Genomic DNA, 16,428 nt, shown 5'->3' with positions numbered 1-16,428 from the left:
TGTCTGAACACTTACTGTGCACGGTGGTAGACGAAAACATTTGAAGAGACAGTCCTCCACCCCAAGTATGTTCCCTGGTTCTCAAAAAGTCAATCAAAAGAAGAGAATGCTACATAATGTCCTAAAACAAATGTGACCATATCAGGAAGCATGACATAGGCCTTCTGGTTTGGAGTCATACTTTAGAGATAGATCATCTTTGAATTCAGGCTCCTTCACTCACTGGCTTTGTGACTTCAACTAAGTGACTTAACTTCTGTGAGCCTCAGTATTCCAGTAGGTAAAATGGGGGGGAGGGGGGCTTGTCAAGGGTTATTGTAAAGACTGAGATAGTTTTAGAACAAAAGGGGTCTGGCACATACAAGGTGATTATTTAGTGGCAGCTTTCATCTCTATAATTTTCTCTGCTGTAAAGTTCTGTAATGGAGGCTGCAGGTTAAAGTCACATTCCAAGCTTTTGGGAATCAGACCCCACCCACCTTTTTACCCTCATCTTTTTACCCCTTGAACCTTGTAGCCCACATATGTGGAATGACTTGAGGTTTCCAAAACCTGTTATTATATATACCCAGCCTTTGCATCCAGTGTCCCCTCTGCCTAGATGACTCTTTTTGCCTCTTTTGCCCAATGAACTATCATTTTTACATAACACATATATATATTTAAAGAAGAGTAATAAAATAAACATTTTCTTACCCCCAAGTTAAGTAACAGAAATAGAAGGCCCCTGAGCATCCCACATTTTTTTTTTAAATCAGCATTTGTGATATTTATATTTTAAAAGCATGACAGAGGGGCACCTGTGTGGCTCAGTCGGTTGAGCATCTGCCTTCTTCTCAGGTCATGATCCCAGGTTCCTAGGATCGAACCCCATGTCAGGCTCAATGCTCAGCAGGGAGCCTGTTTCTCCCTCTATCCCAGCTCATGCTCTGCCTTGCTATCTCTCTCAAATAAATAAAATGAAATAAAATCATGGCAGATAAAATCCTTATATATATGTACCACCTGTGCCATGAAGAAACCAAGGAATTTAAATATGGCATAAAAAGCCCATAAGGGCTACTAGTCTCTCTGCAGAAATGCCATTAGCAACTAAATATTCAAATGCTATTTGACTGATAAAATATTTTGGAGAAAAATAATATTTCAATATTTTTAAATTTAAGCATTTTTTCCTACTATGTATTGTTTCTTTTGGAAATCTACGGCATAGTTCCTTTGTTTAAAATAAGTATGGTGGGTTTTTTTCTTTTTTCTGGGGGAGGGGCAGTGTCTTTTGTGTTTTTCTTGAGTGGTCATAAGGAGCCACTAGGTGGCAGAGGATGCTTTTTTTATTACAATGAGAAAAGCAAAAATCATCACACTATGGACTTCATACATTAACATGTTCCACTAGTACCTTCATGGCCTTGCAATTAGCAAGTCTGGCTTATTGGCTATATTTTAGTAGCAACCACAATAATACCAAAACCACAAAGATTTGTTAAATGATTACTGAATACCAGACTAAGCAGTACCTACACATTTTGCTGTTTAACCCTCACAGCAGCAGGAGGTCAGATTCAAACCAGGTTTGTTGGATTCTGGAGACTGAAGGATTAACAACTTAACAGACTCTCAGCACTGGGAGAATATTTAAATCTTTTTGGAAGTATTAACTGTGATATAATTAGTTTTAGACATGTGTTGACCTCATATTTTCTAATATTTTAGACATCACATTAATATCTGTGAGCTTAATCCTTAAAGACCTTACAAAATGAAAAGTTTATTAAGGACTTTACAAGGGGGTAAGCCCAACCTCTTATCTCTTTTCCCATTTAGTGACTATTTGAACCCAATTCCTATTCATCTCGTTTGATCTATTCCCTTAAAACCTCCTTTCTATTATACCTTTATGCCAAGAAAAGGCAATATATGAATGAAAGTCAGTTTTTCCAATGTTTTATAGATCTTTCTCTAACCAGTCAGGTTTGGCCAGCAAACCCTGAGACTGCAAATGGAAAGAATACTCCAGACACCTTAGTAGGAGAAAGGAGAGGCCTGGGGACCAGATATTCTAGTGGCAAAAGCCTCAAAGCAAGCTTTGTCTCTACTTTTATTAGGGTCTTATCAATACACCAAGCACAAGCAGAAAACAAGGAGGCAAGGAGTTCGTGAAGTATATGACCACCACAGGTGCCTGTTTTTCTTTAAAACTGAAACATTTAGGCCTGGGTGGCTCAGGCCTTAAGCATCTGCCTTCAGCTCAGGTCATGATCCCAGGGTCCTGGACCTCCCAGCCTAGCCGGAAGCCTGCTTCTCCCTCTCCCCCTGCATGTGTTCCCTCTCTTACTGTGTCTCTCTCTGTCGGATAAATAAATAAAATCTTAAAAAGAAAACAAATACTTAAACATAAACTCCCTAGGTGAGAACCTTGAGCTGCTGTAAGAATCTGGCTGCTTTCAGCCAAGAAACTTCAAAGGAGGCCCAGCATTGCAGGCACTCCTTTGCTTTTCAGTTAGTCTCATCGAGGGGGCCTTATTCGAGTTAGATTTTGTCTATCCAGGCACAGTGAATTCCACACTAACCAAAAATTTTTAAGCTACCTGCAGCAGCATAATTGACAAGAATGATATTATAATGGTGTCGATGACCACATGTAGAAAATAAAGTGAAATCAAATGACACAGTCATTAATCGTTTTTACAATCCAGTCCGTCATCTTCAGAAAACTACACCATGTTCTAAAGCCTCTAGCTGACATAAGCCATCAAAGAAGCATTTTTAAAAATTTCCTAAAGAACACTTAAAAACAGTCTTAAAGATATACACTGTGATGGGAACAGGGAGAGACTATAGACACACTATTGGTTAATGTTAAGCTTTGTGGCAATACATGACTGTTACATCAATCCAAAATGGGGCAGTGATCAAAATTTCAGAGGGCTATGGATGGGTCCTCCTTCTAACTGGTCAAGTTTTACTTAGTATCTTTATCCTTGTCTTTCTTTTATATCTTTTCTTCTTTGGAAAAAGAAAAGATCAGGGGAGGGGGAGACATGAAGGTGATATCCCATAACTACACAGATGTTATTTAAATCAAAGAAGGATGTTCTTTCCTGTACCCCTGGTGCTAATAATCCATTATATGTTTATAAAAAAATTTAAAAAAAATTTTTTTAAAAGAAGGATGTTCTTAAATCAAATCTTCATGTTCTTGGACATGAAGGTAGGAGTGCAGGCCAACAGAAGTAACCTTGAATCTTGTATGTCTAGTACTTGTTAAATTATGTTGTTATCCTCAAATCATCTAGATTGAATATTTTATTCAATTACATTCATAAAATGCTTTACAGCTTAGAAGATGCTTTCAAAACAATCAGCTTATCCTTTGAAATAGGGGAGGAAGAGAAGCGAACAGATTAGAATGGCAATTAGTAGTTCACTGAATGTTGGTGGTTTGTTGGGTATTAAATATGATACTTATTTGTATTATTGTTTAAACTAGATTTTAGCAGTTTTTTAGTGTTTTTTTTTAATTTTTCACTTAGAAAATCTTCCAAATATATGAGGCAAAATGAAAATTCAAAAATAATATTCCTCTTTTGATTTCCTTTTAAATATTCAAACTTTATGTTGGTCAAACTTAAATGTCTACTATGGCTGTACATTCTAAATGTGCCAATAAGTTGTGAACGTTTATAATGAGGAACTTCTCTAAAAACAGAACAAAATAGATTAATAAAACTTTTAAGAATCCAATGTTGTAGGAATTTGGGAGGGAAAATTGCTATCACACTGATTATAAACTTTACTATTTTACTGAAAATTTGTTAATATTACTATTTCTTTAAGCTAAAGAAATAAGCAGAAGTATGTTAGGAATTAGTGAATTATAGCTATTTACTATCCCTTACTTGATAAATTGTTTTTTCATAAGTGGTTTACAAGCTCCTTTTTTCCTTTCTTTTTTTTTTTTAAGAGGTCATGATTGCCTACTACAATTCTGAGAGACTTCTTATGTCAAAGAATCTCTCTTCTAATTTTACAATTTTAAATACCAGGCATTTAGAATGTAATTACACCGCATAATGTTATTTTAGCCTACTTATTTACTCTAGCTGTTAGATAATGTTCTACTCTATTCACTGTTTAGGAAGAGATTATTGCCTGCATTGCTTATGTCTTGCATGATTTCTCTGTGTGTGTGTGTATGATTATGCAGTAAATCACTAAGAATCAGACATTTTATATATTCATACCGTTCTCCCTTTCTCTGAACCTATAATGCCTTTTGTCTTCCTACTAAAAATAGCTATTTTTAGTTATCCAATATGCATCAGGAGCCATTTCTCATTTGAATATAGTAGTGAAGTTTTAATAAATGGGGCAGCCTTGGCAAAAGCATCAAAGATAAATTTCATGTTGTAGAAGACTGCTTCCCCTTTCCCCATACACTAGAGTGAGAAAGCTAGCTGCTAGGAAACTCTGTTCTCAAAATGTCAGTAGCTTGCAGTGCCTGGCTGACTCAGTGGGTTAAAGCCTCTGCCTTGGGCTCAGGTCATGATACCAGGGTCCTGGGATTGAGCCCCACCCTGCATCGGGCTCTCTGCTCAGTAGGGAGCCTCTTCCCCCTCTCTCTCTCTCTTTGCCTGTCAAATCAATAATTAAAAAAAAAAAAATCTTTAAAAAGTCAGTAGCTTAACACAATAGAAGTTTATTTTTTGCTCTCAAGTAAAGTCTAATGAGAGTATTCTGGGTTGGAGAACAACCTTCAGTGTAGTAGCCACTCAGGGAAGCTGTCTCCTTCCCCGTGCATGGCTCCACCATCTCCCAGGACCTCAGACTTCTCTGCTGGATCCTCTGCATCCAGCTGGCAATTAGGAACTGAGAAGAAGTGGAAAATCACCCAGGGAGTTTGCAGGATGGGCCTGGAAATGGTCAACATGGTTTGGCCCTCATTCCATTGGCCGTAACTTGAGTCATGTGCAAGGGAGTCTGGGAGATGTTGTTTAGCCATGTGACAGAAGTAAAGGAAAAGGTTTTGTTGAATGTGTGGTGGTCCTTGCCAAGTCAATGATAGTAAACCTATGAAAGAAGTTACTTTCAGCAACACTCACATCTACCTTGTGCAGAAACAATTTTGAGTTTGGGACTGCAGGATTTTCAAGCTGTGTCGTTGTACTTTTATCATGCCTGATCTTTGAACTTTAGAGTAGACTCTAGTGAAATCTGTCACTGAGAGGCCTCACGTGTTATGTGGCTCTCAGAGCCTTTAAAAGCAGACAGTGGTTGGATAGAGGCATGAGAGAGGGAACATGGCCCTCCAGTAGCTAAAACAAGGACTCATATTACCTATCTCCACTGAAGGCAGTGCCCAACGCCGTAACAAGAGCTCTCCTGCCGTCTTTCCAGCTCTCCTCTGAATCCATTTTCCAGTGTCTCTAGCGTGACCTGGCCTCCACCTCTGACAGCCAGAGAACTCCTGATCAATGTGGCCAATATTCACTAGTAGAATGAAAACTGAAAAACTGGACAAGAAAATTAGTAAGGGTATAGATTCATTAAGCAAATGTATTTTGTATAATGTATAGTGCAAATGTATAATGCATAGTTTAGTGATATTTGCAATAGATTAAAACATTGTCTTTAGCTTTATGCCACGAAGGACACTTGAGCCTACCACTGAATTTGGTAATTGGGTTGTTGGTTGTTGAAAATTATATCCAAGTGTATTGATCACCTTTTTAATCTTTGAGACTGACTGAATGTAAATTTGATTTGATGGCTTAAATTAGAATATGTCACAAAAGGACCTTAACCTCTTATGAGGATTAAGAGAACATCTTCTGTTGACTTGTTTTATTGTTATTGCCATGGAGACCACAGGAGACACATAAATGTATAAATTTGTAACCCAAATGAATTAGCCGCCAAGCAATGAATGTTTTTGTATTTTATTTGTTTCAAATAGTTTTTGAAATGATTTACATTTTTGTCAAAAGTGAATATGGATTTTTTTTACTTGCCTGAGTTTCATAAATATGTAGCCCAGGATCATAGGTTATAAATATAAAATTAATTCACTGAAATATTCATTTTATGAGCCTAAAGTTATGAATTAGTTCATCACAAAATGTCATAACAAAAAAAGCAATTTAATGGTATCACCGTTTTTATCAGCTGCAGATCATTAAAATGTGCAGTTATAATGAAAAATCTTATACATAATACCAAGATTAATGTTAATATTCTGTTCAAAATTACCTAATATTCTGTAGGACATATATTATTCTGTTCTAAATCTCAGAATAATAATTATTATTTCAAAACATATACATAAAATGAGAACCACTAAAAGTCATGCCAGAAAGTAATTGACTGTTGTCAGTGTAGTGTTAGTAATGGTTATGACCAGCGATATTTAATCAATTCTCATAACAAACTGTTTGCTTGAATGGCAACATTTTCTTCCCATAAATATTGTGTCTTTCTCATTTGGAGTTATGACTGACTCAGAAATCTCTACGAGGATTCTAAAGAAAATATGGATTTAGCCTAAATGACTATCATGAGTCTATAAATTCATTCATCTTAGCCAGAAATGACTGCCACAAATTTAAGAAGAATAACTCTGCATTGCTATTCTCCCCAAAGAATATTCCACAAGATTCTGCATATTAGCCAGAGTTCAGACACAGCCTTCTGCTGGGGTGCAGAGGAGAGAAGAAGCAGTCCTTTTTTAGCTTCTGGGGTGTCCCTCTAACCAGTCTTATACCCATCTAGACTGGAGAGTCATCCACTTGCCCCTAAAATTATCCTCCCCACTAAAGACTTGTAAAATAGTTTTGCCACAACCAGTAATTAGAATGTAAATAGAGGTGAATTGGAGGCCCCTGAGCTGTTGTAAATCTACACTTGCTTATCAGAGAAGCAGGAATACTTGGGAGCCTTAATTGGCTATCCCAGTTCAGCCATTCACAAATCATGGAACCTTTAGCAAACCACTAAACTTTTACTAAACTCTGTTCCTCAGTTTCCTCTTAATGTAAAATGGAGATAAGAAGAGTACTTACTTCACAAGCAGCTGTGTGACGGTTGATGTCTGTTTGCAAAAGCCAGTTGTTAAATTTTCGGGAATTTTGCATGGCACAATTAAACACAGTCCCTATTAAAAATTAAATGATATAATTTAACAAGTGAGTCATGTTAAATCAAAGTTAATATTCCAAACTCATCACTTCCTACTTATTTTACTGCATTTTATCATTATCTATGTTTTTAAAGTTACTTATATCTATTGTATCTGTATTTTATCTTGTATCTGCCCCAAAGCACATAATGGTGGCTGCTTCCAATTTCTACACATGGAAATTGACAAATATTACACATCAGGCTTTTCTTAAGAGAGCCGGTTGCTAAACATTTATCAGTACACCAGGATGTCACTCTTCATAGTTTTTTTAGGGTTTTTCATCCTAAAAAACATTTGTTAAGTATATGTTATTAAATATATAATATGTAGCAAAATGTAAATATGTTAGATTTGTGGCATATATATATTTAAACAAAATAGCATGGTGAGCACTCAAAGTTGTCACAATGGGTTAGCCATTAGTATTTCTGATGTGTTTATCATCTCTATTCTTTCCTCCCTTACTCCTTCAGTTCTACTTCTTTTCTTCTTCCCTCTTTGCCTTCCTTCACCCCCAAACCTGAAGCACAGGGTATGGGGAGATTTGGCAATGACTGGCAATCCTTCTACCTGTTTCTTTCCTCCTAATCTCTCCTAACTTGACATTCACTCCAACCCAGTCAGATCAGAGACTACATATATCTGATTTACCACTGGATCCCCAGCACCAAGTAGCCTGCCAACTAGCAGCCTCAAATAATCCCAGCTTTGTAGCTCCACCTGGGGGCTAGCCAGGAGACATAGTTCTAGAAAGTCAAAGCTGCAGTTCTAACTGCTGCATGTCAACACTGTTGTCCTCCCCAGACAACTCCCAAGATACATTTGAAAGGTTTTAGAAAATGTCCTAGAGAGTCTATGGCTGTACCACCCTGAAAGTGCCCGCTGATCTCGCCTGATATCAAAAGCTAAGCAGGGTGGGGCCTAGTTAGTACTTGGATAGAAGAAAATGTCCTAGAGAGTGGATTTGTTCAAAATGACCTCAGGTCATTGTAAACAGCTGTAGACTATTCTAGGGAGAAGTATGCAAATATAATAACTTACTAAGATTTTCGTTTGTCCTTAATTCTGGCAGCCCTTCATCTTTGCCCTTCGTCCTCTTTTATATGTCTAGTCAGGAGCTTTATGATGTGGTGATTGTTGTCAAACTGTCTCTAGTTTTGAGAATCAGATATTCAATCTGTTTGTCAATCTAATGACCTTCTTCAGTGCATTTTACAATTAGAATTCCCTCTGCCCCATGGCCTATTTCAGTTTTCATTAATTTGCCTTTTAATGAAGAACTTTGAGTTTTAGATTTTACCATGTCTTGGCTGCATTCTATTTTAAATTATAGGTTACCATTTTGTCCTAATTCAACCTAACAGCAAGACCTGAATTCTGAGTTGCAGTTGCGTATGTAAAAATACCGATTTCCTATGGTATAGCTAACTGTAATTATTCATTTAATAAACAGAGTCATTTATAGATTCTTAAGATTTAGAGAGAACTATCTAAGGGATTTTTATGGATGACTTTTGCCACAATCTCCAGTGACCTTCCTAGTGTTTATGATCAAAATAGTTCAAGGAAGGGCACCTGGGTGGCTCTGTAGTTAAGCGTCCACCTTTGGCTCGGGTCATGATTACAGGGTTCAGGTGATGAGGGAGCAGGAGGCTGGCTGAGGACAAAGCAAAAGCTGGCACCTTGCACCCCTCTCCACCCGCTCCCCTCAGTAATATGTGTCACATTCCTCAGGCACCCCTGACTACCCTAGAAGGAAAACAAATAGTTAACTTGCAAAGATCACAATGCTGAAAGGCAGGAGTCTCCCTTGGTTTACAAATGTCCTTGAGATTTACAACAAAGAAGTTACCTTATCAATAGCCCAATTTCCAAAGGCACATAACTCAATTCCTCAAGCCCTAATGTCACCCTTCCCTCCATAAAAACTGAAGGAGGCTGAGGTAGAAGGAAAAGTAAATAAAGTTAAATTTCTCCTAAACCTAAATCTCACTAACAAGGACACTTGATAGCAGGAATGTAACATTCCACCAGGAGACTCCCAATTGTCTTTATGTTAGTGCCTCATTAGAGGGAAAGTGGCCTTGGCTTGATAGTAACCAGGCCTTCAATATCCTGACAGTCTTCTTTACCCCAATAGCCCTTCTGAACAACCCTTTGTCCTCACCTACCCAACTCCTGTGTATATAACCAGCCACTCTTCACATGCCCGGCGCAGCTGCATCTCCGCCTGCCCACGGGTCCTGTCCCCGTGCTCTAATAAACCACCATTTTGCACCAAAGATGTCTCAAGAATTCTTTCTTGGTCATTGGCTCCGGACCTCAGCCCACCAAACCTCACCTAGGTTCTAGAACTTCATCACTGGGATCAAGCCCCACATCAGGCTCCCTGCTCAACAGAGAGCCTGCTTCTCTCTCTCTCCCTCTGCCCACTGCTCTGCTTACTTCTACTCTCTCTATCTCTCTGTCAAATAAAAAAAAAAATTTCTTAAAAAAAAATAGTTCAAGGATCCTTAACTGGCTCTTTTTTTGTGTGCCACCCAGGCTCATTTAACTAAATATGTAAACCTCTCTTTTCAAATATTTGTAGATTTTAAAAAAATGAAACTCTAATATAAGAACTTTTTTTTTAATGACCTAGTCCCTTACAAGTTTTTTAAAAATCAAATACTTTTATCTCAATTTTGCTTTTCCCAAATCATCTTAAATAGGCTATGGATTGGCATTAACCCACCATCTGGGACTATTTGGTTGCTTTATAGGTGAAAGGTGGCCCTCCGCAGGGCTAAGTTATGTGTCTAACACAGCCCCTGCTATTGTTCCAGCTGCAAAGCAGATGGTGCAGTGAGCAGAGGGCAGCAGCGGGGAGCCTGCCCTCCATTTCATCTGCTTACAAACCAAAACACTCTCTCTCACTCAAAAACTGGGGGCTCATAAACATTCTCTTCCCTCTCTACCTCCCCACCTCCCAATAGATACATGAAATATTAATTTGTATGTGTGTGTAATAAATGATTGTAGAATAACCTCCATGCAAAGTTGAAAAAAAAAATCCCTTGAGTTTAGGGAGAAGGCCTGGGTTAGAAGTCCCCTAAAGAACAGGTATTGTAGTGTGTTTCAATGGTGGACCATCTGCTAGGCTTTGAGAACCTGCTGGGTACAGCTGGCTGCCTGACACTTAAGAATGTCACTGGTTAATATATAACATGAAATACGTTAACACCATAGTTGTAGGAAATGGTGCCCAATGTAGTATGAAGCTGAAATTAGAAAGACAGATCTCTAGCTTGTTGGTTCTGCTTGGTATGGCCTAATGTGAGATTCATTGTGTCATATTTGAGAGTACAAGTAATACCATCCCACTCATTTATTACTTTTTTTTACATACCATGAAGATCCAATGACATTAATCTTTCCAAATATTAAATATCCTCCTCTATAAAATGCAGTGCAATCAAATAGTATTCCACCTGAAGGCACATCTCCCAGAGACCAGATTCTCTCTTTAGTAAAAGATTCTTCCATCTTAATCCAGATTTTTTTTATAGTATCACCAGAATTCAATATTCTATTTCATGAATGTAGTATATATCCAAAATGCATTCCTTTGTCTTGGCTTCCATTTCTGTCTCATAGAAGTTATTCATATTTTTGAGGAAATTAGGTATAGAACCACTTGCAGCCATTATTTGCTTTTTAAAATATGTTTTATGTTATCTGAGTGATCTGTCTACTGCTCTTAGATCTTTCAAACCAGCTGGCAAAATATTAGTAGTGCTCTCCATCTTGAAATAGGGTTGACAGAAACTGAAGGAAACACTTTACAATTCCTGGGGGAAATGTCATTATCAGATTATAATTTCCCTTTCTGAAGGGAAAATGCCATTGAGACACAGGAAATAGGCTGGGAGATATAAACTAAGCTCAGGAATAATGGGAACTCTAATATATTGACAGCTCTTGGTCATCTTCAGTTAAATTAGAAAATCTCTTCTCCATGAAAGAAGTCATATGAAAACAGAGCTGGGTTTTCTGTGTTTTCCTTTGTTGGCTCTCCAGTTCTCATAGTTATTACACAAGTGAATCATAATGCGCTAATAGTCCTAAAAACCAGAAGCATCATCGGTAATATTGTTAGTTTATGCACATTTTTTCCAAGTTCCATCTCAAAACTCCAGTCATTGTCAGGGGCTTTGCTTCTCCTTCCAAACGACACAGGAGCAGAGATGAGACCCTGGGGTTGTGGCAAGTTGAAGGGTCTTTTGCCCCATTCAGATGCTTTGTGGGCTCCTGTCTCGTCATTCTGAGCTTCAAGACAGAGTGGGTCTGGCCTTTGGGAAGCAGCAGTTGCGATGGAGAGAGACGGTGGAGAAAGAGAAGGAGACAAGCAGCATGGGCCCAGCAGCCATTGTCCATGGGAAGAGCCCATCCTGATCCTGGACAGGAGAGGAGAGTTCTTGCAGTCAGACCAGAGGGGAGGTTCTATTTATACACAAAGTCTATAGAACAGGTATTGGCACATTAGCAATTCCCTGCATAAATTAAAATCCAAACTCCCAAACAGAAGACCTGCTCCTCTTCACAGAGGGCTACAGTCGCCAGCGTATCAGTGGGCTTCCCTTGCAGCATCAGCCTGTGAAAACAGTCCAAGTTCAAGATAATAATCATTCATAAGAAGTAAAAGAACAGTTTAAGGATTTATAAGATGCTCCTTTGTGAGATGATGTGATTCTACAGAAATTCTGGTTCATCCTGATGAAATGCAAGGATTATTAAAATTAGGTAAACTAAAAATAGTTCTAAAAACAACAACAAAAAATAACTTTAAGATGTTGCATGCATCTTGCTAAGAACAGAAACCTGAGCTGTGTTCACAGGAGGTATTTTTTACGAAAGCAAGGAGAGATATGTAAAAATAGAAACTTGAATAGTGGCTCACAGCCAATTTTATATCATTTGGACTGAGAACAAATTGTGCCACATCTATCATTAGAGAAGAACATATCATGCCCGAATGGGAGAATGGGTAAAAGTGATTTATGAGGTACTTTTGAAGAAAACATTCTGGAAAACAAATGAGAGACAATCAATGAAACTGCTATAAAAGGTAACTATTAGAATTCAGGAATGGTCCCTGTAAACTGACACATGAGCATAAGATGAATAGCTGAGAGAATTTACGGTCGATACTCATCTCAGGCTCTTTGTATTCAAATAACCTTAACTAAGTAAGTCTCTGCTCTTTCATTTTCCTAACATATGTAAACTGTAGCTGCCAGTGACCCACACTTGAAGTCATTTCATCTTCGTATGTGTTCAAAAAAAAATAAAATTTTCAAAGAAATATTACCCACTAAAAGGAGGTCTCTTGGCCACCTAGAACCTTCAAGTTTAGAAGCACTGAGTCATCTAAATTGATGTCTGAGGAGATGGTAATGTTTATTAATCTAGAAGCTAATGCCATCTGTTAGCACTGACTCCTGGGCTAACAGAAGAGGTGTGCGTAATATTACATCAGCTATTGAATGTAGGGAATGCAGAGTACATCTCCATTTTTTAAACTGGGCTGCAGTGATATGGTCCCTGGGCAGAGTAGAGGTGATCCTTCATCACATCCCTTCTCTTCTGCCGCCTCCAGCCCATGTTACCCCCGGTGCAGCCTGTGTTAATATGGAGCAAAGGAAGCAAAGAGTAAGAAGGAACAAACGCCAGCAGGGCATGGAGACTGTGCTGCTCTTCACCATATGATTTGCCCCTACTCTTGACCTGCCTTTGGCATGTTTCCTCCTGGAAGAGACCGACTGGACCAGAGCAGCAGGTGGGTCTGGGCTTCCCAGCCTCTTGCCATGTTATGTGCTGGACGTTGGGAGGCATCCATTCCATGCAGAGGTACACATTGTTTCTTTCCACCACGTCCTTAAGAGATCTCCGTTCTTCCTTACATCCGTTGAGAGGAGATTGCTGTGCTTGATATTACTGAAATCAGGAAATGCACACAGGCAGCTATAAGCTGACCACCAATATGCTTGCTATGCTCAAGAGTCTACCATTTCTGGTTTTTTGTTTTGTTTTTTAAAGATTGTATTTATTTATTTATTTGACACAGAGAGAGAGCACGCACAAGAAAGGGCAGCAGGGTGGGGAGAAGCAGGCTTCCCGCTGAGCAGGGAGCCTGATGTGGAATTCAACCCCAGGTCCCTGGGATGACCTGACCTGAGCCAAATGCAGATGCTCAACTGACTAAACCACCCAGGCGCCCCTACCATTTCTGTTTTAATAATAATTTTAAAAAGAATGCTCTATGCGAAAATTGTTTTCGCAAATCCCCTGCTGGATTTCCCCAAGGAAAACGGGCATTTCTTTCTCATGAAAAAAAAAAAAAAAAAGAGTGCTGGACTTCAAATGCGATAAATGAATGAACTAGCCCAGTCATTAATTTTTCTTAAGTGACAAAGGGGAGGTGCCTGGGTGGCATGTAGGTTGAGTGACCAACTCTTGGTTTTGGCTCAGGTCTGCACTCAGCGTGGAGTCTGCTTCAGATCTCTCTCCCTCTCCCCTCCTGCTCATGCTCTCTCTCTCAAATAAATAAATTGATCTTATAAATAAATAAATGACAAAGGATATTTATACAGGTTAAACTTAGTTTTATTGACACTTCTTTCTGTTTGGAATTTTCACAAAGTGAAACATACTTTATAGCATATTTAAAATGCATTTCATTTAAGTTTGTAAAAGTTCCTAATACAAATTGTGCCATTTTCTGTAAATATAATAAGTGTGATTTTAAAAAGCCATCATTTATACTTAGTTAATACAAAATAATAGTGACAGACAGCAATTAATCAAGAGAAATATTGAGTAGGGTAATCATCCTTCAATGAGATTATATATAAGATATTTATATACTGCATTCAATCCAAGTTCATAGGGAGAAATCTGGACTCATTTAGAGGTTTAATTTTCAAAAACAAAAATAAAGCAAACAAAAAAGGAATAAAAATAGAGATTAACTGTGATTTTTCATATCAAAATTGAGCAAGATTATATAGGAATTCCAGAGTCCCTGGTCACAATATCCAAAAATCAACCTTTCTTTTTTTTTTTTTTTAATTTTTAAGTAACATATAATGTATTATTTATTTCAGGGGTACAGGCCTGTCTTCATCAGTCTTACACAGTTCACAGCCACCCCATCCCTCCCACTCTCCTCCCCTCCCCTCCAGCAACCCTCAGTTTGTTTCCTGAGATTAAGAGCCTCTTAGGGTTTGTCTCCCTTTCTGGTTTCATCTTATTTCATTTTTTCTTCCCTTCCCCTAAATCCTCTGTCTTATTTCTCAAATTCCTTATATCAGTGAGATCTTATGATAATTGTCTTTCTCTGATTGACTTATTTCGCTTAGCATAATAGCTCTAATTCCATCCACATCATTGCAAATGGCAAGATTTGGGGGTTTTGATGGCTGCATAGTATTCCATTGTAGATATGTACCACATCTTCTTTATCCATTCATCTGTTGATGGACATCTAGACTCTTTTCATAGTTTGTCTATTGTAGACATTGTTGTTGTAAACATTGGGGTGAACCTGCCCCTTCAGATCACTGTATTTGTATCTTTAGTGTAAATAGTAGTGCGATTGCTGGGTCGTAGGGTAGCTCTATTTTCAACTTTTTGAGGAAACTCCATACTGTTTTCCAGAGTGGCTGCACCAGCTTGCATTCCCACCAACAGTGTAGGAGGGTTGCCCTTTCTCCGCGTCCTTGCCAACACCTGTCATTTCCTGACTAGTTAATTTTAGCCATTCTGACTTATGTGAGGTGGTATCTCACTGTAGTTTTGATTTGTATTTCCCTGATGCCAAGTGATGATGAGCACTTTTTCATCTGTCTATTGGCCATTTGGATGTCTTTTTTGCACAAATGTCTATTCATGTCTTCTGCCCTTTTCTTGATTGGATTATTTGTTCTTTGGGTGTTGAATTTGATAAGTTCTTTATAGATTTTGGATACTGGCCCTTTAGCTGATATGTCATTTGCAAATATCTTCTCCCATTCTGTCAGTTATCTTTTGGTTTTGTTGACTGTTTCCTTTACTGTGCAAAAGCTTTTTATCTTGATGGAGTCCTAGTAGTTCATTTTTGCCCTTGCTTCCCTTGCCTTTGGTGATGTGTATGGGAGAAGTTGCAGCTGAGGTCGATGAGATTGCTGCCTGTGTTCTCCTCAAGGATATTGATAAATTCCTGTCTCAAATTGAGGTATTTCATCCATTTTGAGTCTGTTTTTGTGTGTGGTATAAGGAAATGGTCCAGTTTCATTCTTCTATATGTGGCTGTCCAGTTTTCCCAACACCATTTGTTGAAGACTATCTTTTTTTCCATTGGATATTCTTTCCCGCTTCATTGAAGATTAGTTGACCATGGAGTTGAGGGCCCATTTCTGGGTTCTTTATTCTGTTCCATTGATCTATGTGTCTGTTTTTTGTGCCAATACCATACCATCTTGATGGTTACAGCTTTGTAATAGAGCTTGAAGTCTGGAATTGTGATGCCACCAGCTTAGGTTTTCTTTTTCAACATTTCTCTAGCTATTCAGGGTTTTTTCTGGTTCCATGTAAATTTTAGGGTCATTTGTTCCATTTATTTGAAAAAAGGTGATGGTATTTTGATAGGGATTTCATTAAATGTGTAGATTTCTCTAGGTAGCATAGACATTTTCACAATATTTTTTCTACCAATCCATGAGCATGGAACGTTTTTCCATTTCTTTGTGTCTTCCTCAATTTCTTTTATTAGTATTCTATGAAAAACCAGCATTTTTACTACACTAATATTTGAACTTGTCTATTTTTTCTTAAAGTATATAGGGAGAAATCCCATATAAATTTCATTTGTAGAACCTCATATAACAATTAACTGATGATAATTACCAATGATTTGTTAGATCTTTGAGTTCAGTGTCTTTAGGGGGAGAAGGAAAATTATACAGTAGTTTATTCTTCCATTTAATATCAAATTAGAACACTTTATTAAGGTTCTATAAATGAAAGAGTTCTAACTTAGTTAATGGGAAGAAAGGATCCTGTGTTTTATGTTCAGTAGATTATACTGCATACTTTTAAAATCATTTTCTAAAATTCCATAAGTTATGATAAATGAAAATATTATACAATATACATGTTGACAGAGCCTGTTGAGACCTATCAACCATTTGAAATTTAGTTCTGAAAAGTTTTATTCATCTCACCCACAGATC

At 37.9% G+C, this 16,428-nt stretch overlaps 1 long non-coding RNA gene across 2 annotated transcripts in view; it reads left to right on the top strand.

Annotated features, from left to right (window-relative positions):
• The window catches only part of LOC131998824 (uncharacterized), a 90,565-nt gene that overhangs the window by 11,903 nt on the left and 62,234 nt on the right, over positions 1-16,428 (top strand). For both annotated transcript variants that reach the window (XR_009398883.1, XR_009398882.1), the window contains exon 2: positions 12,816-12,995. This is a non-coding gene — a long non-coding RNA (uncharacterized LOC131998824). The remainder of the gene's footprint in view (positions 1-12,815; positions 12,996-16,428) is intronic.

This window comes from Mustela nigripes, chromosome 13 (assembly GCF_022355385.1).
Source record: "Mustela nigripes isolate SB6536 chromosome 13, MUSNIG.SB6536, whole genome shotgun sequence".
In the NCBI taxonomy this organism is placed as follows: domain Eukaryota; kingdom Metazoa; phylum Chordata; class Mammalia; order Carnivora; family Mustelidae; genus Mustela; species Mustela nigripes.
Note: the sequence above shows the minus strand (reverse complement) of the source record. Positions and strands in the feature narration are given on the sequence as shown.